General features: G+C 47.3%; 2 long non-coding RNA genes across 4 annotated transcripts in view; both read right to left on the bottom strand.

Annotated features, from left to right (window-relative positions):
• Nucleotides 1–17,715, bottom strand: part of LOC137845054 (uncharacterized) — a 42,009-nt gene extending 24,294 nt beyond the window's left edge. Inside the window, exons 1-2 of the long non-coding RNA XR_011090084.1 lie at nucleotides 17,630–17,715; nucleotides 14,106–14,218 (exon numbers count right to left, since the gene is read on the bottom strand). This is a non-coding gene — a long non-coding RNA (uncharacterized lncRNA). The remainder of the gene's footprint in view (nucleotides 1–14,105; nucleotides 14,219–17,629) is intronic.
• A 3,005-nt stretch (nucleotides 17,716–20,720) lies between these two features.
• Nucleotides 20,721–23,750, bottom strand: LOC137845053 (uncharacterized). 3 transcript variants are annotated; one of them, XR_011090083.1, is made up of 5 exons: nucleotides 23,568–23,750; nucleotides 23,381–23,485; nucleotides 22,697–22,820; nucleotides 21,028–21,157; nucleotides 20,721–20,923 (listed from the first exon to the last, which is right to left on the bottom strand). It is a non-coding gene; the product is annotated as an uncharacterized lncRNA (long non-coding RNA). The 3 variants fall into 3 exon arrangements; XR_011090082.1 differs by having other exon boundaries at nucleotides 22,697–22,842; nucleotides 23,381–23,749; XR_011090081.1 differs by having other exon boundaries at nucleotides 23,381–23,748.
• Nucleotides 23,751–24,471: the final 721 nt, after the last annotated feature.

Below are 24,471 nucleotides of genomic sequence, written 5' to 3'. Positions count from 1 at the left end.
AGATGGGCAGAATGACAAAGTCAAGCGTCAGGCCACACAGTGCATGTCACAGAGACACTCTACGGAGACCTGTGGTGAAGCAGAGCAAATGTACCGGGAAATTCCTCCGAGACTTCTAGATGTTAAGCAAGAAAGAAAAATAGTGGAGGAGGCTGCCAGACTCTGGGTGGTTTTAAATGGAACAGCCTGATTGCTTCAAAACCGTTTGCTGGTTGCTGATGGTATTTTCCCTTCCACAGGATGTTTTGAAATGTATACCTTTGTTTTGAAAGAGCCCACAGCTCGTCCCCTTGGGATTTCCCACAGAGCGGAGGCTTCTGCGGCACAGAGGCCCACTGCCAGCTCCGTGTGAGCTAGGGAGCTCTCCCGAGCAAGGGAAGCTGGCAGGGGACATTTTCCAACCCTTTCAAGACCTTTATAGGCTGCCAGAGTGAAGCAGAGAGGCCTTGGTGTAATGGAAACCCTGTCCCCAGGGAGGAAATGCAAACAGAATCCTTGAGGCCCTGGGCTTCTGGGGGGGAAAAAGGTGACTTACTGTGTTTGTACAGTTGCACTGTGAGAAATGGCTTAGCAAAAGAAAAAAATAACAGCAAAAGCACTTCCCCTCACAGCTCCCTCTTTGTCTGGACAGGCCTATTTGCTGACACAGATTTTGCTGATGTTAGTGTTATGAAACAGCTGTGGCTCCCTGAGGAGAAGGGGCCTGGTCTGTTATATGGGGACAGGGACAAGCCGGGGCAATCCCAGGAACACCAGCAGAGCCTCTGGCCCATCCAACAGACCACAATCTGCTGGTTTGATTCCCACTTACCCAGTGTCATGTCTCAATCAAATTCTGTCGCTTTCAGAGGAGTCTTCCTTCTCACACCACAGCTTTGCCACTCACTACAGCAGGCGCAGAATGAGACCCTGCACGAGAGCAGGATTAGCCCCTCTGAGGCTCTAAGCAAAGGCTTCAGGATTTGGCCTTGTTGTCAGCACTTCGGACTGAGGTGTAACTGCCTTTTTTTTTTTAACTGCCTCTTTCCAGCTGGGAGAATAACACTTTGGCGAGTCAATGATAAAATGGTTTAATGTAATAAACATGAATCTGTCAGACTCAAGTGCCCTAAAATATTCCAGGCTGCAAATGCAGGACCAACAGTGAGCTTGTTGATACAGCCTCAAGCCAGAACTAATCAGACATAGACACCATTTGCTTTCAATAGAAATTATATTCAAGAGGGCTGCTTCCTGCTTGCAGGGAAAGATGGGAGGCGAAACAAAGTGATGTGGCACACTGAAAGCAAAGTTCTATCCTGTCAGGCTAAACATCACGGGGTTTCAGTATCTTGTGGGGAAAGAGGCTCGCCGTTTGACTAGAGATCCTGCTGACTCAGCTCGCAGCTGAAGATCTTCTCGGGAAGCAAAAACATACAAATAAATAAAATAGACCTTTTTGTGTACAGGGTTGTAAATAACAGTGAACGCAAGCAGAATCAGCAGCCAACAGGCTGGGGCTGTAAAACCGCACATGTTGGTGCTGCATCAGGACAAGAAAACAGTCCTTTACGTCCCTGATCTGGCACAGAGATAACATTAATTAGCCTTTCAAGTGGCCCTTTGATGCCTAGGAAAGCCAATGTCACTCGGTTCTGGAGTCTCTGCAGGCAGACTCAGAAAAGAACTGGCAGGAGTTCAGTGCAGATGCTTTCCAGCCTCTGTTACGCTGGGTGTAAATCCAGCTCAGCTCCACTGACAGCAGAGGAGTTGTGATTTACATCGGTGAAAATGAGAGCAAAATTCATTGAAATTAGCCCTCTGAGATAATTTGATCTGATCACTTGGGATGGGTAATTAGAAGTGCTTGAGCCTGCAGCCACACACACACACAAAGAACCATCCCCGAGTTCAGCAGAAGTCTAACTGCAGCTCACCATTTTCACATTATTATTTCCCAGTTCTTTGCTGGGCTTCTCTCAGGACCCGCCACGAGCAATACACACGTTACAGCACTCCTCCTTTGAGGCTTGTCAGTCCCAGGAGTATTAAACTCCGAGACCTGTTCCTAGGAGATCAGCAGCTCTGTTTTGCAAACTCAAGGACTTCAGAAAATTTGGAGTGGATCCAGGTTCAAGGGAGCTTAACATGAATGTGACAAGGGCTCCCTGGTGCTACACTAATAAATAATAATTAATAATAATTAGTCACTTAATGATGAGGTTCCCTGATCAGTCATGATCACAATTTCATGGCTAATATCACCATGCTTTGAGACAGATACGGTGGGCTCGACCTTTCCTCCTCACCAGCTTTATGCTGTTATAATTTTGTTAAGCCAAACCCTCAGCTTGTGTAAATCAGCGCAGCTAGAGTGACTTCTGATTTATGCCAGTACAGGAAGGGAATCACATCCTCTACATATTTTACCAGCCTAACAACCTAACACATAGCAAGGCGTAGAGTCAAATACAGAGTAGGACTCTTCCTTAAACTGCTGTCTCTCCCCTGCAGAGAGGAAAATAAAACCAGCTCTCGGGCTTTATATGATTGCTTCAGGGTCAGGAAGGGGAAACTGATTCTGTCCCTCCTGCCATGCAGTTGCTATTCCCCTCCTTCGACACATCACATGGCATCCGAATTAGTACTACGCTGCCTAATTACATTTGATCACCTCTGAAACATCAGATTTCAGCTGCTGAAAAAGGAAGCGTGCATTTGTAACCGCAGCCCAAATCCTGCCAGACTTTCTAGGGGGAAATGAACAGGAGGGAAACACTCCTCCCACCCCTGTAAGATCTTTCAATATCAAATATTTCCTCCTCCTGTGGATCTTTTCACTTTTCCACGCGCTGCAGAAGACTGCCTCCCTGATTACATGAAAGAGATAAAGCCTTAAGAGGGAGTTTGCTTAACAGCCTTGAGATGTTCTGGCCCAGTGCTCTGCTGTGTGGGCACCCTCCCCACTCCTGATGCTCTTATTATCCTCACTGCCATCAGCCTGAGTCATTTCGTGCCCCTTTGTTACGCTCCCTCGAACGGCCTATGATAAAGACACTTCCAACGTTGTTATTGCTTTTTGCAAAATTCTTTTTATTTTTTTTTCCATAGCCATACAATAATCTAAGGAGTCATATTGGAGGTAGCATATCAGAAAGTGCCTACTTTATTATCAGCACAATATGGGCCTGTAATCTGATAATGATAAAAATCTGCCTCTTTGCTTTAGCTCTTATCATTTAATTGGAGCGAAGGAGCACATTCGTTTGTTAATAATTTTATAATTGGTGCTATCTGCTGAGACCTATCAAAGGAACCGTGCACAACAGCCGCTTTCGGAACAAACCATCTCCCTGATAAAATGAGCTTTACGGCATTTAAACGTTCCTGTTATTGTTTGCAGAGCAGGGGTGCCTGCAGGGCGTGCAGCCCACCCACGGCCCCACAGCTCCCGCTAACCCCCACCTCCTCGTACTCCCCCAGCTCACGGCCTACACGCGGACCCGTGCGCTGTTACCAGGGGAGCCGGTGGCTTTTGCAATCCCTTCTGTTCTGGTTTAAACTAGACATCCCAATATTTTGACAACGCAACGATGTGTCTCTTCACACTTGTATCTCCCAGCCCAGCTCACCTGAGGCATCTCCTCTCTCGCTCCGCCATCTGCTTGCGAGCAGAGAGAAAGCAGAGACAGCTGGATCTGCGCAGGGTGTGAAGGCAAGCACACGCCGAAGGGTTTGTTTCCCCCAGCAATGAAAACACTAAGGATGTGTCTACACTGACAGTCAAGTAGGAGCCAAGTCTGTACTTAAACCCAGACCGTGCTCGCAGTGGGCCTCAGCACCGTCCCCGGGCTGTGTGGAGGTGAGAGGCAGCCATGTTCATCGCCTCTGTGCTGACAGGAATGCCATGGGTTTGCCCGGAGTCACTACGGCCCAGTCCACCAAAAGCTGGCTTACACTTGACAGCTCCTCCCCACCGCAGCTATTCACAGAGCAGTTTGAATAAAACAGGCCAAAAAAAAACAAACAAAAACAAAACAAAACAAACAAACAAACAAAAAACACAATCTGTGAGGGTAAATGGTGTGATTTGGCAAGTTTCCATATAGTTGAACTCTCCTCCTTTTTCCCCCAAAAGTCCTCATCTCAGCCTCAGCCAGAGCACCTATTGGCATGAGTCCTGCCTTTGTGCCACCTGGGAAAGCAGTGCTAGGACTAGCTGAAACCATGGCAGGGGATGGACTAGCAGTGCAGTACCCTGGGCCCCTGAAGACACTGATCCCCTGCGCTGGCCATAGCCAGGCCCCTCAGAGCCCCCCTGGATGCCTGAAGACCCCTTGGACCCCTGCACTGGCCACAGCCAAGCCCCTCAGAGCCTGCCTGGGCCCCTGAAGACACCGATCCCCTGCTCTGGCCACAGCCAGGCCCCTCAGAACCCCCCTGGTCCCTGGAGCCATCTTGCCTGCTCTACAAGCACACCCTACAAGCACGCTCTGGCAGCACGACACATGGTGCCTAACCTGCTGCAAACATCCCTAACGCAAACAAGTCCCCGTAAGCCGTGTCTCTTGGGCTGCTGTTCACATTAAGGCACAAAGAACAAGCATTTTAACAGCTACATGTTTGTTAAAATATCAGCTAACACAACGGTACAGCCTAACGAGAGCTGCTCCTGCCTTTGGCAAGGCAGGAGCCATCCTGTGGCACCCCTCTGTGTGCACCTCCTGCCTGGATGGAAGCAGTAGGAATGGTGGGCAAAGCAAAAAATGAGTAAAAGAGCAAGAATAATAAAAGAGAAAGCCGAGTCTGGTGCATTCACATCACTCCAGACACCAGTGTTGCTGAAAACCAGCCTAAACCTCACAAAATAATTAGGAGGTGTGTGCTCTCATCAGCCATGCCACCAACTGCTGAAGAGCAGCGAAGGGCAGAGTCCTGCAGCAGAGCCTGTTCTGTTCCCAAGCAGGAAGCGATGGCAGTGAGGGGTGTTCTGAAGCATCATGCTGCTGCTGGAGACACTAGCACTTCACTTCAAGCCTGGCTGCAACTCCTGCTTCCTCCGTTTCAACAACATCTATGAAGCTGGAAGGTGTCATTGTGGCCAAATGATTAAGAAGTACTTCAAAAAAACCCCATCACCCTCCCACACTGGGACTTCCCCCCAAACACATCACCTTCCCACGAGCGGAAGAACTGAAGTAAGCAGAAATCGAGGCCGATACTTTTAAAAGAGGTCACCAACACCTGGTACCTGGACTTCTGCAAGGTCCTGCTTGAGACAACCCCATGTCACTTCCTGAAAGAAAAACTGCACAAGGCAGCTGCAGAGCTGAGAGCAGGACACCCAAATATTTGTGCTGTTTTTCAGCCCTGTTTTAGAGCAAGATCTCATGCTGTTCTGTGAAAAATTTGCAAGATTTGTAACATTTTTGATTTTCTGGTGCTTTCCAGGAACTCCTGGATCTAGGAGCTCAGAAGGGTTTCCCAAATGGGATTTTTCTAGTACCTTCTATGAATTTTCTGCTGATTTATAGGAGTTTCTTCATCTAGAAAGGTTCCACGCTCAAGATTTTACCTGGAAAGCTCTGGAACCCTGCAGTTCACCAGCCTGTCATTACAATGATTTAAACAGAAGCAGAGAGCAAAACTTATCACAGCCTCCCCAGCTGCTTGCACCTTCCCAACACTGGTTTGTTTATGCATCACCCAGGAATTTAAAAAAAAAATAATGAAAAAACTGATTAAATTTAAATTTGACCTTATCACATCTGGAGGAATCTATTAAGGCATCAATCAAAGGGAGAACGAAAAAATTTATCTTTAATAACCCTTAACAACAGCTCCATAACCAGCACCTGTGCTTGAACGGCTGGCAGCATGAAGGTAAAGGGGAAAAAAAAAAACCACAGGCTTCCCTCTCTGTATGCTGAGAGGCTTCCAGCATCTGGAAGGGACATCACTCTGCCTCCTGCTCCCTTCGGCTGGGGCTGGCTGGGGACCCACTGCACAGCTCCAGCTTCCAAGCCAGGTCTGCCCAAGGCACAGAAACGTCCCCGTCCCTGCTCTGCTCCTTGGGAGCTGTGGGGGGACTGGGGCTATCTTGGGGTGCGAGTCCCTCTGTGGAGTTCCCTGCCTTGTCCTCACTACACTCATGTGAAATGGAAGGAAACTCCAGCCCATCTGTGCTGGAGACTCCTAGGCAAACTCTGTGCCAGAGAGACCACAGCCCAGGAACCACTCAGGCCCATATGGCTCTTTCAGCTCCCTCCTCCACCTTTACATCCCTCAGCCCTGTCAGGGGACTCAGGCTTTTTTTTTTTTTATATCCCAGAATAAGCATCAGTTTGACATGAGCAATGATGATCGTTTGATATAGCAGGGGTGAGAGACTAATTAAAATCTAGAGCTTTATGATTTCATTTGGTTCCTGCAAGATCTGGCTGTCTAGGTTTATTTATGTGAGCTTTAAGTGTTTTATGCAAATTCTAGTGCTTGTGAAAGGCCCTGGATTTCCGAGCATGGGGAGGAAAGTACTCTGTTTATTCACAGTGCTGGTTAGAACATGGGCCAGGCCCTGGAGGGATTCCTGTGGCTTCAGCTGGGTTGTTCAAGGTGCTGTTGCTCTAAGTTTCCATCCCCATCGATGCACTGGGGCTACACACGGTGACAAATGGGGGCCCTGGAACTTGTTTGCATCTAGCCAAAGCAGCTGAAAAACTTATTGCTCCCAGCTGCAGGGACCAGAAGCTCTTTGCCAGGAACCCTTGAAGCTGGCAGGGCACACAATGTGATGCCCTGCGTGGGGAGCGCAGAGCTATGGCTGCACCAGCGGCTTCCAGTGGTTTTACTGCATCAATCAAAAGGCTGATTGAAATTAAAACAAAGGCCCAGATTTTACAATTTCATCTGCTTTCCCAGTGATGTGATACAAACGAGAGAGAACATACCTGGAAAGAGGCACAGAGGCTGTGCACAGGGGAGCAGCCTTTGGAGCAGAGAGGGTCTTTTGTGCCTGTGCTGGTAGCGCATCGGATCTCCCCGGGGCACAGACCAGACTGAGCAGGGTTCCCTCACCTTCGAGCTGCTGTACTCGGTTGTGGTGTCTGAAGCAACGGCCCCATCTCCTGCCCTTACCTCTCCTGGTCTTGTAGAGAGCTCGGTCCTGTATCAGCTGCCTTCTTGCTCCTGTGGGGCCCTGCATGTACCCGCAGTGTCCTGCCATGCCCGCTGGCTGGAACAAGGCACCTGCAGGGGACAGACAGCATCCTACAGGGACATCTCCCCTCTCTGAATGCAGTCCAGGCAGCAGGGAAGCCCATAATAACTCAGTAGGGACTTGCCATGAATTAAGTCATTCTGCACCTCCTGGAGAGGAGCCCAAACCTGCAGACCTTCCCTTGGTGCCGGGCACTGCACAGACTCAAAAACTGTGCTCTGTCCTCCAAAGCTCCCTACAAATGTCCAAGACAAAGAAAGAAGCAGAAATAACCCCCAAGATCCGAGTGCCACCTAATCAATTACTCCCAGCTGCTTCCTTTCTTTAGAAAAAACTGCCTACTTCCCTGGGCAGTTCGGAGGATTAATTAATATTGGACGCACGTTTGGGTCTGACACACTTTATAAACAGTTAGTATTAATCAGATTGGAATTGATCAGCTCTGGCTTAGCATAACCCTTGTCAGCCTCTCTCACATCTCCGTGCTGATCAGCGATGCTGTGATACACGGCTGAGCTGCGGCTCAGCCCGGGACCAACCATCAGGACAGCCTTCCCCTGCCTCTCAGACCACCACAGCACATCCACACCACAGGGCATGCACAAAACCACTGGAAGAACGTCCCTGAGATAGATCATCCTACACTAAGAGAAGGGAGAGCAAAAGATCTGCATGAAAAATGTATCAGAGAAGCTGTGTCACCAGCCTTGGGTCCCTGCCTGGCATTCAGCTCTGTCCTCCATGCCAATCTTTGTCCAGCTTCGCTTTCTCCCTATCATCTCTTTCCCATCCGCACTGCTTTCTGCAGCCTGCCCTCTGCCTCTCTTTTCTGCACAATGCTTAAACACTGGGATCAAGAAACAGGGAGAGCGGGAGAATCACAAATACATTTGGAGCTTGCAGCCAAGCACTGGCCTGAGCGGATGCCTCTCTCGGCTGGGAGAGGGGTTGCCCTGCTGCTCACCTCCTGCTCTCTGCTGTTTGACAAACGGCATCAATCACTCTTCAGCTCAGTTGTCAACAAAAGCTGCTTTTTGGACTGTGAGGTCTCTGCTAAGCACGGCTTCTGGGATCGGAGAGGCTCTTTACCAGGGTCTGAGCATCTTGTTTACCCCTCGGGTGATGTAAGGCAACAGCATCCCCCAAAAGGGCAGCTCTACAAACGCTTCTCATTTTGAGGCTAAACTGCAGCATCCCCATCTGAGACCATGGGAGCATGATCTCCTCATGTGCCACATGAGAGGTGAGCTCCAAGGAGCAGCTCATTTGCCCCCAGACCAAGCAGATCCCAGCCGTGCTCTAAATCGTGGCAGGATCAGCCCCCCTGGGGCAAAGGGTCTTGCCCTGAGGTCACTGTTTAGGGTGGAAAGGCAACCCCTGACTGCTCCCCACCAGCTCTGGAAGGAGCTCCATGGGATGCCTTGCTTGCAGAGGACTGATGCCATTTTGCCCCACATGCTGATAGGAATCAGGTAATAAAACCAACAGTCTTTGCTTGCCATTTCTGCTGTGCAGCTCATCTTGCAAAAAGCTAGTAATAGGAAAAAAAAATGAAACTGTGCGAGGTACAAGAGTGGTGAGGTAGGAACCCGGACACACTTACCCCACTTTTCACCTGCAGTGAAGCAGAATAAGCTGACTTTCCCCAGCTATAGATAGACCAAGGCATGTCCTATATCCTGCCTGCAGAGCCAAACGATGCTTGCTCAGCATTAGCCTGGCAATCCTCCAGAATTGGATTTCCAATTAATAGCGTCGACTCATCACAGAGAAGAGGCAGCTCAGGTCTTAGTTGAAGGTCAAGGAACTTCAGGCAGCACGGGACAGATTTACACCCCAGCTAAGTTCCCAAATTGCCTGTGGCACACCAGGGAGAGGCCAGGCCTGATGTGTGGGCTTCCTGCCCGGCAAGGAGATGGGTGGCTGATCCCAAACCCAGCAGCAGCCACACTGCAGAGGGACAGGGCTCTCTCCCCACGCTGGCAGCTGCTGGGATGGAAGGGCGTTTCCACCCTCTGTTGGCAAAAACACACACCACCCAGTCTGACATTTAGAGACTGCTCACACCAAACCTCTCCCTCCACGATAATGGGCTAAGATCACCCAGATGCCTTCAAGACATTCCCTGTGTGGGATGGGAACCTGGGAAACAGGGGCACGACATGAAACGACATCTTCTAGCCACCTTTTTCAACAACAAAAAATCCCATTTTCCTACTTGGGCACAGGTTCAAGATTTGAAGTGAGAGGGGAGAAGGGGGAGGAGAAGGTATTTTATTTATAACGGCACATTCATTTGATTAAGAGCTGTTTCTGAAAGATTTGCCTGAAACAATGCGAAGGGAAGGGGTGGGGCAGCGGGGGAGAGAAATCAAGCACTACAGTTTAATCTAGGAAGCACTGCAGAGGGCTGGGAAGTGGCTGGCACTCTCCACCCAGCCCCTACCGAAGCAGCCGAGCAGAGCTCATTTCCCACTAAAAGCCACGGCCGTGCCTGGAAGATGCTGTCCTTTCACACACCCTTGGAAGTCAGGAACCCCTGTTCTGGACTGATGGGATCCCTCAAACATTGGTTTCATTCGAGGGATGGAGAATGGTTAAGTTTCCTGATTAAATGACCAAAAATCCATCTGCTGAGACTGACCAGATCTCTTATTCTCCCTCTCCCCGGGCACGCTGCAGCCTTGCAGGACAGTGTAATCACCTTGTACGTATCTTCCCATCATAAATTCGTGCACACACACAAAAATCAATTAACTACCAGTGTTGTTGATTATAAATCAACTATTTACATCATTAATTATTATATCTTTAATAAATGGTATGCAGGAGAGGAGGCTGGCGAAATATAGCCATTCTTTTGGCGCCATCAATTATTTGGAAGGGAAGGCAATTACACTAAATCTTCCTTCCACCTACCTCTCTTGTCAAGGGAAATCTCCCCCTCCTTCTTCCGATTCAGAGCCTGGAACTGGGCCTCCAACATCACATTACTAAATTGCTTAAGCAGCATTTTAAATAACAAAAAGGGATATCATTTAATTTTTTTTGAAACATGAAAATCAATAAGCTGTCCTTCAGCTTCCCTGAGTGATTGGCCCAGGCTGTCTCTCAGAGCTAATTCAATTTTCAGTCTTATTCGGAGCAACCAAGGCTTCAAAAAATAATCAGGCTGATCTTACAGGTCCATCTGGGACTTCATCGAGGAATTCCTTTCATTGAATTAGATATCCTGCCCTTTTTTTGAAAGGAGATACATTCCTGTTGTTATTTGGAGACAGAGCATGATCAATAATCCTTGCTGGTATTTATGGCTGTGCTATGGGGTTATGATTCCTTGCATGGGTGTGTACAGTGCCTTGGAACCAAAGGCTGGGTGGAGAACCAACTGGCTTGGACTGCATGAGTAAGGATCTCGCCAAGGCTGAGATAGACAATGTCAGATGGTTTCTACCTGAAAATTCTTGACCCAGATGTGCACAGGAGGGGGATGTTCAAAGCTGAGCACCTCATCAAGGGCAAGAGTTCAGCCTAGGAGCCTGGTTGAGCAAGGGTCTTGCAAGGAAGGTTGCCCTGGCAGGGGAAGAAAGAAACAGCAGCTAGGATTTTGGACCACATCCTGCTCTGTTGGTTTCCAGCAGGATGCTTAGACTGAAAAGATGCCTTCCCCTTCATGCAGCCTCAGAGCAGAAGTTACCAACTGCTGGCCACCTGCAGAGTTTTAGCTACAGGGCTCTGCCAGCAGAGGGGACAGCCTGAGTTCTCCCAAAATGCAGAATGCTCCCCTAGCTCAGCACATAAGCTAAAGCAGCGGACTGAGAGCAGTGGCTGCAGAGGCACGGGCAGATCCCCTGACCAGCCTCCTTGATTTCGAGGGCAGTCCTGCCACGGCTGTTAGTCTCCTCCTTATAAATCCGGTCTAGGTCATCTTTCCTTTATAGGCTGCTCTCACTGTTTCTGAGCTGGTAATTGCATCTCCACATGTGTCTGTAAAGCACCTAGCACAGCTCTAAATGCCACCGTATTATTAAAGATTAATTCTCCCCTATGAAAAACTCAATGAACAAGGGAAAAAAATCCCTCCACTCTCCACAGCCACCAGATTTTAACAGCATAACAGGAGTTCAGAGCAAGCGTCCCTCCAGCCCAGCAGCCTATCTCTGTGAGCGGCCAGCAGAGGATGCTTGGAGAAAGAACAAGAAACCAGCAAGTACGGAATGAATTTCTACCTTCCCAGCAGCTGGTGAACCGAAGGCTTTCTGAGCCAGTACTTACATCTAGACCGTCTTTTCCAAAAGCTACACTCCGGGAGTTTTTCCGGTGTGGGAATAGCACCTGTGTGGCTTTGCTCCTGTTTCAGGATGACTGTGCCTCCTCCTTGCTCCTGGGGTGGGGGGGGGGGAAAGCAAGGGGTCCAGATGGGATGGGAGCTGCACCCGTCCCTGAGAGCAGCAGGCAGAAACCTGGTCATTTCTTTACAAAAAACACAATTCTGTAGGAAGTGATCATTCAGAGGTTTCGCAGAATGAAACAAATAACCCTGCACTGGAAATCTTGATGTCGGCTACAGCATTAGCTCATACAGCACGGAGGGAGATTCCTATTCAATTCCCTGGGACTGTAGGCTCATTCATCAGAATCCTCCTACCTTCATCTCATTACAATTACCCCCAAAGCATAAAAGATATGGGGGCTATTAACTGGACGACTGCCCCATTTTACAGATAACCTGGGATAGAAGTGGAAGTTGAGGTGGTGTCCTGCAAGGGCAGATGCTGGGAATGAAAAGCAGCAGCCCAGCTCCTAGTTGCTTTATCCCCACGAGACATCTTTCCCTCAATACACACGTCTGTGTGTTTTCAAAAGACTGTGCGTTTAGATGGAGCCCAGTCATAACAGAGCAAATTTGAACATCCACTGAACCACCATAAACAACACTCGGTTTGAAACATTTTCTCCATCTTTCAAGATTATTGCAGCATCTGTTGATCACATTAAGTTGTAAGTGTGCTGTCTCCATGGAGACCGCAGAGTCTCCCTGGGTTTCCAGTTACTGTATGTGGTTTCAACTGAACGCAGAGTCACCCAGTGAGTCAATCTCCATTCTGTATAATGAAAGGAAAGGATGTCACTGGGCTGATTGTTAGATGCTGGATAACAAAGCTAGATTTATCATTCCAATTTCCTAATGAGACACTGGTATGGGAGTGACACCAAATGGGGATCTGGGTAAGGTTTTGTCAAAGTCCTTAAAAGCAGAAGGCATCCTTGAAGAGCTGGCCATGCATCCATTGGGAAACTCCCCACCAATTCTCACAATAACCATGGAATAACCAGAAACTATCTTGTGGAACAAACAGCCACAGATAAAAGCCACTTCTTCAAGGGGAGAAAAGATCACAGCTAAAACCTCTTTTGCTTTTAATCAGCCTGGGGGCTCCTTGCAAGAGAGGTAAGGAATATATTTTTGTAATGGATCAGGGCTGAATTCAGGAGAACTCAGACAGCATGCAAAGTGACAACAGTAATGAGCAAACTCAGTTAATTTGGATTGCAGGCTTCATTCTGTCAAATGATTGGAAGAACTGGAATTCTGTCTTAACTGTGCATTTTGTTTTTAATTCTGGTAAAGGAGCAAAACCATAACAACATCTGAATTCATATCCTACAGAAGGCAAATTAAACACCAAATAATGACAAGAAATGAATCACCTCTTACTGCAGATGCATTATAAATGAAAAAAATCAGACAAACCACTCTTTTCTCCCAAGCTATGAAGGCAACAGAAGATGACCAGTTTTCACAACCTCTATACCGAGTGACTTGATTCGTGCAGCTTTCCTGCAGGGACAGGGGAATCTGAACTGACAGAACAACATTTTACGTGCAGAACCCTGGTTCCTCGCTGTACTCCTCTTTCCAGCCAGCTCATCATTTTTTCCCCTTCTTTTCCCCATTTTGGACAAACCTTTCTTTGCACCTTCCACCTGTGTATGAATGGGAGAGCTCACAGGGGCAGGCATTTTGGCTTCTTGGAAGCACAGTGGGGGCACCACCTTGGAAAAATTCAGCCTGGTACCCCAGTGCTTGCAGACAAAACAAGCAAGCTCTTGTGGATTTTGGGGGCTTCAGGTGAGGATCTGTTCTCATTTCCATCCCTCCTTTTTGTTGCAGCTGGCTACCTGGCTTGATCTTCCCTTTGCAGAGACTGTCCCATTCCTCATCCCTCCCATTTTCAAGGCAGGGATATGGAGGTGCCTTGACTAGTATAAGCAGATGTGACACTAGTTTGCATCTTCTACTCTCATTTACAACAACTCACCGGGCTGTGACACCCTGCCCTTGCACTGGCACGCATGGCAGGGCCAAGGACATTCACTGGACTGATCTGGAACCACGCTATCTGCTGTACCAATATTTCATGCTTTCCCCCTTATTTATACCCATCTCTTTTCAAAGCAATACCACAGCAAAGAGCCCAACAGTGCGGCTTGCCCCAGCGTGAGGGGCCCTTAAAGGGGTGCTGAGCTTTGCTGCGCTTACAAGCTTTGCACAGGCAGGCCAAACCCCTGAGATGATTGAGTGTGGCATCCCAAAAGGAGGGGAGGGAACACAAATAAACACACCGCTCTGCTCCAAATGAAAGAGCTGCTGGATTTAATGTGACAGGGCCTGGGATGCTTCATTTGACACAGACTGGCAGCAGTCTGGTGATTGGCAAGCACTTGGAATAATGGCTCTCTGTACTGTCATAACATCGCAAGATCATCTGCAGAGCAGCCCAGCCAGCCCCGAGCAAAGTGTGGGATCTGCTGGGTTGTGCTTAAAAATGAAATAAGTTCAGTGTCTCAGGACTTTCATCGGCAAGCCCTGGAAGGATGGAGCCTGCAGGGTGCAGATCACACATACCTGGCTGAGCTCTCCAGCACTGTTGAGGTTTTCATCTCTCTGGAAGAGCAGTTCCCTGGCCAGTCAGAACCTCTGGCTTGTTGCTTCTTGTATTTATCCATCAACAGAAAACCCTGGAGGAGGCAAGAAGAAAAGTTTAACTGAAATACTCAGTACTATAGGGCAGTTTTTGCAGCCCTGTGCTGCAGCATCACTTTTACTCCATGACCAGGTACCACGAGCTAACCCCAGTTAGTAATCTCATCTGATGAGGCTCAGGGACAGACCAGCGATCACGTTACTATAAAAAAAAACATTCTTGGGGTTGTGTGGTGTAGTGCAATACTGAGGCCGTTATGCCTAGGCTGCTAGGCTTCAGATGGGGTGCACGTGCACATTCAAATGGATGTGTCCATCCCTGAACCTCAAACGCAGCTACACACCTCATCGCCTGCGAGCAAAACGCCGTGCCTTCCACCCTTAATTACACTGCATTTGCTGAGCTCATTTCAGGGTGGGGAGTGGGATATTAACCCGGTTTTGAGCCTGGGTCCTGCCTCCTGCTGCAGTCCCCAGGTCCACTGGGGCATTACATTTCCCCCCCCAGCTCTGGCAGTGACAGCAGAGCAGCTGTTTGGGTGGGAGAGCGCTTGTGTCTGAGCAGCGGTGTGGTTCTGTTGTTGCCCAAGCTGTATTTATAGTTTTTAAGGCTCTAAGCTGGCAGCAGATGAGCAGGCTGGTTTAAAAAGCTGTGTCTGGTTCCAGAACCATATTCAGTTTGCAGTGTTGGGAAAGGATATTTCAAAACAAGCCAGGCACTGGCTTCCTCCTAGGTTAATCCATGCGGCTCCTGCCTTGTGTGTTTTGGAATATTAACAACCCCGCAGTAGCAATGCAGTGCAGCGACTGCGAATCCTTCCTAACTGCTCTTACAAGGAAGAAAATAATCAGGCCCTTTTGCATCCTGGTTACCTGTGGCTACATCAGCCTTGCACCTTCCTGAAATTAAAAGCTAAAAAATGCGAAGGGAAAACATCCAGAATGAGGACTCAGTGGATCTGCCTATGGTCCCTATAAGACGCCTTCTCCATTTCCTCTGACCAAAGTCTTCCAAGTCAGTGGGTTTTAAGGGTACTAGGAAAAACACTGGTTCCCGTTACTTAAAGATAAATAATTTTTTTTAAAGGGCAGCTGGTGAAACCTACAACCCCAGTTGCTAAAATCAGCATCATCTGTTATTTCCCATACCGTCGCAAAATGTTCCATTTTATCTGAGCTAAAAACAGCTTTTCTCTGCTGGAAACATGCAAATATCATTCCTTCATAAAGAAGCCACCAGATGGGAACTTAATAACTGTAGACTCTAATTCTCATTGCCTGGAGTTGCAAAAAACACCAAACTTTGAAAATTCTTGTTTATACCCTGCTTATTCAATGGTTTAAATATGTTTCCATGCACAGGCATCTGGCCCGCGGCCAAGCTGTGTTAATACTTGGGTTATTCCTCTATTCAGGGCACAAGCCAAAATGCCCGGTGCCCTTTTTGGCTCTCCTTGGCTCTTCCTGCAAAAGGGAGATTTACATGGCATAATTGCTCTGAAGGTGAGCTGGTGGGAGTACATCAGCTCTGCAAAAGCCACCCTTTTTCTCCGTGCTTGTTATTTTGCTCACCGTTCACTTCTTTTTTTTTTTAAATATAAAAGTCCATTCCCCCCACATCAAAATGTCTGTGAAGTGAAGCAGACATTTTTTCTGCTCTTGCAGAAGTATGTGGGAGAGAAAATTTTATTGGAGTTTTATGGATGCCTAAATGGCTCTGCTGTAGGAGGGAAAGAAAAAGAGCACAGGAAGGAGATGGACAGCAGAACACAAAGCAAGAGTGATATCCCTCTGTGCTCGGAAACAGAAACATGGGAATACAGAACCCAGAAACAGCAAAAGAAATAAATTCTTCATGGAGCCATTTATAACCAGAACAAGTGTTTGCTGTGCAGGGAATAAAAGCAGGCAGGGCAGCTTTCACTTGTTAACCCTAGCTATCCTCCAGCACACTTAGAGAGCGTTTTGATGCAGGCTGGGCCTGCTTTTGTGTGCAAGCAGCTTTCAGCAGCTTCCTGCTGCTGGCCTTAATTTCCTGCCCAGTGCCTGCCCACCAAAGCCTCGTCTTTGTCCCCCTGTCCCTGCCCAGAGGATGCCATCTCCTCCATGCCTGTACTCTGCTTCGGTGCAGAACCCTGCAGAGGTGCATGGTCAGCAGAAATAAGGTTGTAGCAGTAACTTCTTCCAGGTGAAAGTAAGTAAGAGGTGTGATGTTTGAGATGCATCCTGCAGGAGGAATATCTGCATTTAGCCGGAACACCTATTTCTCCTTCTGCCAGCCTCTGCAGGATTTGATCACAGCCAGGAGGGCTCACGACACCATTTACACCCCCAAAACGAACAAGCTCCAGCTGTCTCCCATTTGTCTCACTGCATCAGTGTGGCCCTAATAGAGACACCAGCAGCATCCAGTCCCCTGTTTCTGCATTTTGTGTTAGGTGTCTGTGATCAGAGCAAGTTCCTGCAACGTACACAATCGGTTGAACACGTGCAGGCACCTCTTGGATTCTGCACCACCCAGGTTATCGCCTTTAAGTATGAATTAGCTGCCTGTTGTGGTGTTAAACAGGGATGGCAAACTTCTCAGGAGCACAGGGACATAAAGTCTCTGGGTGAAATGGAGCCTTTGCTATAGCTGGAAGCAGCTGCACAGGATTAAATGGTTTCTGCAATTGCATGTACTGGTCTGAGTGCTATCTGAAGGCTCAGAGTGCACAGCTCTCCTCCCACCAGCAACACTTCTGGCTGCAAAAACATTATTTTGTCAACGCTCTTCCACCCAGGAACCCTCAAATCTCTATAGGTTTTTTACCTACCTCTTGACAGGTAAGCATGGAGGAAAGAACAGGTAAATCCAAGTTCTCAATTCCAAAGCAGGAACAAAAACAAATCCAGCTACTGAAAGTAGACTTATCAGCCCTCAGACACTGAACTGGTAACTCAGGAGGCATATGGGAAACTCACCATTTTCACTGGAAAATGTGCCTTGACCACCCACTCATCTCAGGCAGATAATGAGAAGTTAAGACCCATTCTCTTGAGATTAATCCAGAAAGAGAGGCCTGAGACTTCACCTAGCTAGTAAATGATAATTAAAACCTGCTAAACCTACACCATCAGCCTCAGCATCCTTAGGGTACACAGAAGGAGAGGGAAGCAGGTCGGGAGGAGAGCATTTCATACTTGCATCTAACCTGTTTTCCAGATGAGTTTTTCAATGATCAGATTCAATCTACTGTAAAAACTTCCCAGGGAGAGAAACCCTCAGCGCATGAACCAAAAATGTAATGATCTGGGAAATGCATTCCTCTTTAGGGGGAAGAAAACCGTGGTTTCACCTTCATGCTCTCACTTTTATTGATCACAAACTATGCAGATTTCTGTGCTACGGAGGACAGGGGCGCAGTGACAGAGCTGTAACGCGATGAGGTCCTTGTCAAACTCACCACTCCTCGGAGGGGCTGCCAAACTGCATCAGACCCAGCGTCTGCCAGCTCATTCCTTCCTCAGATTAAGCATCATTCTGGACTCTGCCATGAAAAGACTGGCTTAAAGGCATGGTTTAATAAGCCTGTAGCAAAATTTGTCATCATTAGCTAACATGTTTTTACATATTTCTGCCATTTGTACGAATGTCCACCCCTTTGGTGAGTCTTATTAAGTGCCTGGCCTCGATGGCTTCCTGTGGCAATGAGTTTCACAGTAATTACACAGTATGTTAAGAAGCACTTTTCTTTTTATCAGTTAATGCAGTTCTGGCTACATCTGTGCTCCCAACTTCTGTTAAAATGCCCGGTCCCTAATCAATGCTGCTGTGCCACCAAGAATCCCCTTGTGACCATGCCAGCTCCTGGAAGCCTCTGCTTCTGTTAGCAGAGTACTTCACTGGCGTTAGCTATCGGTACAGAGGGAAATGTCACCACTGGAGGTCCCTTCATTGGAGGTTCCCGTCTGTGCAAAGCCCCAGGGAAAGATGTTTTCCACTGGGTGACTTCTCTAGCTGCAGTGACTGGACTCATGGGTCAGAGGCCTAGATTTCACAGGGGAAATGCAAGCAGTGGCTGTTTGTCTTCCACGCTCTGGACCTCAGGTCTCTGCTACACTAAAACAGAGTATTTAAAATGCTACCAGTTCAAAAAGGAGGATTTGATACATGTGTGAGAAACCTCCTAACTTGGAGAGTAACAGAGGAGGCCTGGGATAACTGCTGGGGCCCCACAGCAAGTCACACAACCACGTCTGTCAGTTTTGAACACCACTCAGAAAGTGACTCCTTTGTAACTTTACAACTAGATCATAGCAGTGAAAATGCTTGCTACAATTGTGAATATAATGTGATTTAACACATGAGAAAAACTTATCAGAATAGTGATTACCAACAGCACCTGGCAGAACAGTCAGGGCAACAGGGAGAAACCTTCAGTCTCCACCCTGAACACTTGGAAATGTCCAGGGAACAGGCAAGTAGGGAAGTGAGGTTTTTTTTTTTTTTAACACGATTCCAGAAAAACTTTAATCTGATTCTGGAAACGTGATACACAATCCCTATTGCTCTTTGATTATCTGGTCCCAAAGTCTTGTGTTCAGGTGAGTCTAATCTAACATGGCACTCAATGTCAGAGCACAGAGGACTGCAGGCTGCAGCCCAGCCCAGGACTACATAAACACAACCAAGATTTAAGGAGAATCCACACAGTCCTGAGAGGGCAACATGCTGAGAACCAGGGCTTCAGTGGCAAATCCCACTTAGCCTCAGTCCCCCCGCCCCAGGATGAAGCTGACCCACTTCATAAATGATGCACTCTTCCTTCCGCATCCAAATGCCTCCGTATCATTTAGCACTCCCCGTGGGCTAATTTTCTCCCTCAGGGATGGTAGATTAGATCCCACCATTTCTCCCTCCCCCTGAGTTTTCAAAAAGGTCTTTCAACTGTAATAAACTCAGGTATTTATATATCAATCTGCCTTACCTGAGGCACATAATATTAGAGGCCTGGGTCATAGCAACATCATTACAGTGAGTTTTAACGGGAGCAATGGGAATAGATAGATAAATAATTCTCTCTCTGCGGTGCCCTTTCTATTTGTATGCTGAAGCTCAGGAGCAGATCCTTGCCTTGGACACACCTTCAGAAATACAGTATTTCTCACCAGAGCTGAAAACATCAAGGTAAGCAGCAACCCATCCTCTGGAGCTAAACAAACACTCTTTTCCCCTTTAAATTACAGACACTTGCACATCACCTTGGCTCCTGTCTTCTGCTGCTTCCTCCCACTTCTTAATCCCTTGAAGCTGTTGCACACCTGCAGTCACTCCTCTTCAAAGCATTTGTGCTGCATTTCACATTGCCAGGGACATTATAATGTGAGGAAAAAGAGGTCATGGCTTGGCTGCCTTGGGGAGCAGCACCAGCCCCTCTCTTTATTCTGCACTGCAGCACCTCAATGTCAAGCAATCAGTTCAGTCACACACACTGAGGCAGATTCTTGGATTTAAGAACTTGCTTAATAATTTTCTGGGCTGGAGGCCTAAACTGGGCCAAAAATTAAAAGGGTCTCCCAACACTTGCAGAACTCCTTGCTACATCTGATATCCACTTACCCAGTTCCTGAAGAGAACAGTACAAGTAGTACACATTCCTGACTGAAAGCACACCAAATCACATAAAAGGACCTCAGAAGGGTTGTAAGGTTTCTCACTTACTCGCTAGCAAGCAGGTCAGGCTACTCACTGCAATAACAGTATTTCATTGTTGTACTCACAAGCCAAACTAAAATCATGTTCTTCTTGCACTGGGTAAGGTACAAACACACTTCAAAAGGTTTATGATACCTACAGGATACAAATAGATATCCAAATGTCTCCAGTCATCCAGCACACACCACTGACTAGGTGGCCTGACACCCAGTGTGGGGCTCTGGCTGTGCTTTCCCATATGGAAAAGACCAGCAGTGTAGTGACCAGCTTTCACCCCAAAATTCCTGCTCACCATAGGTTTTGTTCTTGCTTATAAAGGCATTTTAATACAGTGACTTGTTTCTGAAGAAGAAAGTGCCTGGCGTTTGTTTAAGCGTCTTTATTAGACCTGAAACAAATACTGCATCATTTAACTTTGAGGCTTTTGTTGCTGGTATCAGTTGTGTTCTGCAAATCACAGACTCAAGACTGCATCTAACCCCTAATAAGCAAGCAAACTGCTATTCGTCCACCTCCCTGCTTTCCCCCAGCTGCTGTTATCTCTGTGTGAAACTGGGAATTGGAGGAAAGAATGACCCAGTGATTGTCTAAATCAGCCCAGCTCTAATTTACTGGAATATGGTTTGAGCAGCTAATGTAACACCTACTGTGAGCAAGATGGAGCTATCTCCAGGACTTCTGTAGGCTAGGAACATTCACTTAAATGGCATTGTCTGGCTGCACTCACTGGAGGGCCTGCCGTACCGCAGAGAGCAGTTAACCCTTGGAGTGGGAAATTAGGTCAAAAGAACCAAGCTTTCAACTGCAATTGGAAAAGTTAACTTTCCGCGGAAAATTGGGTGTCCTGTTTGCCTCTGTCACTTTCTCGACTCCTCATGTAGCAAATAGCTTGAGCAATTACAGCGTGCAGGTAAGCAGACACCATCAAAGGTGTCCTCAGGATGCCCTCGGTCTGGCAGGAGCTTTCCCCAGGGCCCCCAGCTCTCGCCGATACAGTTACATGTCATGATTCCCACGGCTGGATTTAGCAGCTGGTCTTTCCCTAGACAGAAAGGATTTTTTTGGGTTTAAAATACTGGATTGAGTCACACAAAAGTCAGTGCCTTCACTGGCCCTGATACAGAATGGGGCTCCCCTGAAACTTGCCTTTGCCTCTGTCCTTCAGCTCCTCACAATGAGGAGAGAGGAATAATTCCTTTGCCTGCGAGCACTGCCAGGTAGATGCTGGTTCTTGTCCTGAGTACACAAAATGACCAGGACCTTATGACAGCAGCACCTGGGGGGACAGGGAGATGCTCATCATAGAAACAGCTTCAGTTTCAACAGCAAGGTCATTCGGCAAGTCACTCACAGGGGATTCTGCATGAGACTGAAATTCTGCTTTTGCAGTTTTCCGCAGAAAATGTTTTTATTTCAACCTGCTTTTCAAACACAAGGATGTTTTCGAGAAGCAGTGCTTTCTGCTCCAATCACATTGCATTTTACATAAAAGTACATCTGTCTGAAGCTAATGATCCCCTTTTTACAAATGGGGAAACTGAGGCACAGAAGAGGGGAGTGCTACATCAGATGGAGCCAATCATGCCAGCTGAGCACCCACACAAATACATCAGTCAGCTGAGTCTGCTCTTTAAGATAGAGGGCCAACAGTTGAACCATTAAGGAGGGGTTTATCCAAGTACCCTTCTCCGAAGGGCCCCCCACAAGGCCCCCCCAGCAGGCTCCCTTCAGCAGGAGTTTTGTCAAAACATGACTTTGACGTCTTCCCATGCAGCAAATTTCCACTGAGGCTGGCATCAGCTACAGCTAACATTCACCTTCCTATTCACTGACAAAAGGCAAGAGGGTAACACGAGGAATGTAACACTCTCAGTATGAACTTTCATAGCTGCTGAATCGCTGGAGTTTAATTGCTCACAGAGCCAGAGTTCCAGATTAAGCTGCGTGTAATCCCTTTACCTTGCGATGCACTGGGTTACGTGCAGGTAGCATGTAACCTTCAGCTTCAAAACCTGCCTTCCAGCAAGCATGATTCCCATTAGCTTCTGCAGTTTAGGAGCACGAGCTCCCACAGCCTGAAAAGCTGAATCAGTAGAGACAGCATCCTTACGGTGCTCCACTTCTCATGCTGGGAGATGCCTTTGGTCACCTCCCTTTTTTTAAAGAAAAACAACACAGACAGGGTTTGTGTACAGGAGGCCACTTGCAGGAGTGGACTCACCTCTCATGGAAGAGCAGCATGGCCACAAACGGCTCCTCCATATTTCCACGCATCTATTTCCCCAAAACAACAATGCCAGCTCACACTGTGCCACTGAAATTAGTGGAGGATCCTTTGGCCCACCTTAGATGAAGGCCTCCTTTTCCCCTTTAGCAGTACAATTAGGAACTAATCGCCTGGTCAGGGACAGGGCATCTTATTTTGTTCTAGGGATGCCTTTCCCCCAAAAAGACAACCCTTTCATAATGCTGGCCTGGAGGCAAGTTTTAAAAGCCACTTCCAAAGGTATCAACAACATTAATGAGCATAGCACTATCTCTGGAAACAAGGAGAAAGCAAGAAAAATTGAAGTGTAGGGGACATGTGAGGTCAGCTTACAAAGAGCCTAAGTAAATTTGGAGGCAAAAAGCCCACATCTGGCAGAGGCACCTTGGCTCCTGGACTGCAGAGCCAACCTGTGCCCCTCCTTGCCCCAAGGCCTCTCACTGGCCATCTAGCAAGGTAACAGTGACTTTTTCTCTTTCTGTAGAGCCAGCACAGCACCCCAAGGCACAGCCAAAATGAACTGATAGGCATAGCTGTTGCAGGACTTACCCAGGGAGCCTTTCCAGATGTTCTCCTGCTCCCCTGGGCACCATCGTGCCCCTGTCTTCCAGCACCTGAAGCAATCACCTTCACACCCCATCAGGTACTGTCCTCCCCAGGCACCTGCAGTGCACTAAGCTCAAGAAAGGTAACAGCTGCGAGGGGTTAAAACATACCCCCAACACCTTGTCCTGTGCTAACTACAGCTAACACCTGATTTTTAGTTACCACATTACTTTAAAAAAAAACAACAACAACAACAAAAAACCACAAAAGACACACAAACCCCCCCAATAGGTTTTATCGTAATTCTCCCAGGAAATAATGACTTTCTGTTATTAAATAATGTAAAATGATTGAGGTGAGTCATAAAGCATTTGTATTAACACTAATGGATCCATGATTAATTTTTTCTTTATTTTATTATTATAAAACTTGTCTGAATCCCCCTCCCCCCTCCTCTGTCCTCCCCATCACATTTTATTCTCAGGGGAGGTAATCAAGGCTTCACTTGAATTTCTCATTACTTGAAAGGTTCTGCATCACAATATGATAATGGGACAGTTTCATAATTACAATTAAAAAAATCAGAGCAAGAGAAAACTAGAGAGGTTTTCAGTTGCCTTTGTCTTTCAGTCACCCAGAAATTAAAGAATTGCTTTAAAACACTTTAAAAGGGCCATTTCAACTTACTGTTATGCGAAAATAACAACAACAACTGTGCATGAGTTTCATTTTGGAAAGCCCATCTTCCATCCTTAGTTCCTCAGACTACCTGCTCCCTGTTTTTTCTTTCCCCTTTTAATATATTATAGACAACATTAACTTCATTGCTCCTCCAGTAAGATGCAAAACTAAATTGGCAATTCTTGTATCTTACCATTGATTTACTTAGAGGCAAGTTACCTATCTTGTGCCTCAGTTTCTCACTTGCAGTGGAAAATACTATAGGAGTTATGGCTGTTTTGCTATTTTTATCTGGAGGCTTATGAAGCAAATTTAAAACCCTCCCTTTAGGAAAAGGACGCAGGTGGCAGTGATGAGCAGAATTAGCCCTGTTCTCTGCTAACAGGCTTTACGATCCCACAGGATATAAGGCTGGGTTAGACCTGACAAATATTAATGATTACTCTTATTATTCCTCCTAGAACTGGTCTAAGACATCGTCAGCTAAAGATATGTCAAAGTCACAAGACATTATGCATTGTGGGAGACTCTGAAAAAGCTGGAACTTCTGTCTGAGAATAAGAATCTCTTGCTGTAGGAGAGAAAAAAAAAAAAAAGCAAGGCATGATAGGTAAGAGACTGCTGGATTGCAGAAAAAATAAATAAAAATATTTCTGCTGTGTTTACTGCTCTCTCAGGCCTTACATCCCCACACTGCGTGAGCCAGTCATCTTGATTTCCAGTTCCCATTCTCAGACTGATTTATGGCTCCCTTTTCTGATCAGAGGTACCTTGGAGTAACCATCCCATGCCTCAGTTTACCTACTGCTCCTTCCAGAAAACATTTCACTGGCCTGAGGGCAATGCTGCACTGTGAGATGTAGCAGCACACGAAACGTTCAGAAGATTGTAGGGAAGAGGCTGCCCCACGCACACCCGGCCACCCCAGGGACGGGGATCGCTGAGATACTTTTGCTCCGGTTCTGCCCCAAACCAAGGCCCAGCAGCTCCTTCCCAACCCTGTCTCTGCTGGAAGGAGCCTCCCCTCTACCTTGAGGCTGCCTGGGAAGCCAGCCCTCATGGGGAGGCCCAGCCAAGGCCTAGCCACCCTATTTCTG

The sequence above is a fragment of the Anas acuta genome, chromosome 26, assembly GCF_963932015.1.
Source record: "Anas acuta chromosome 26, bAnaAcu1.1, whole genome shotgun sequence".
Lineage (NCBI taxonomy): Eukaryota > Metazoa > Chordata > Aves > Anseriformes > Anatidae > Anas > Anas acuta.
Note: the sequence above shows the minus strand (reverse complement) of the source record. Positions and strands in the feature narration are given on the sequence as shown.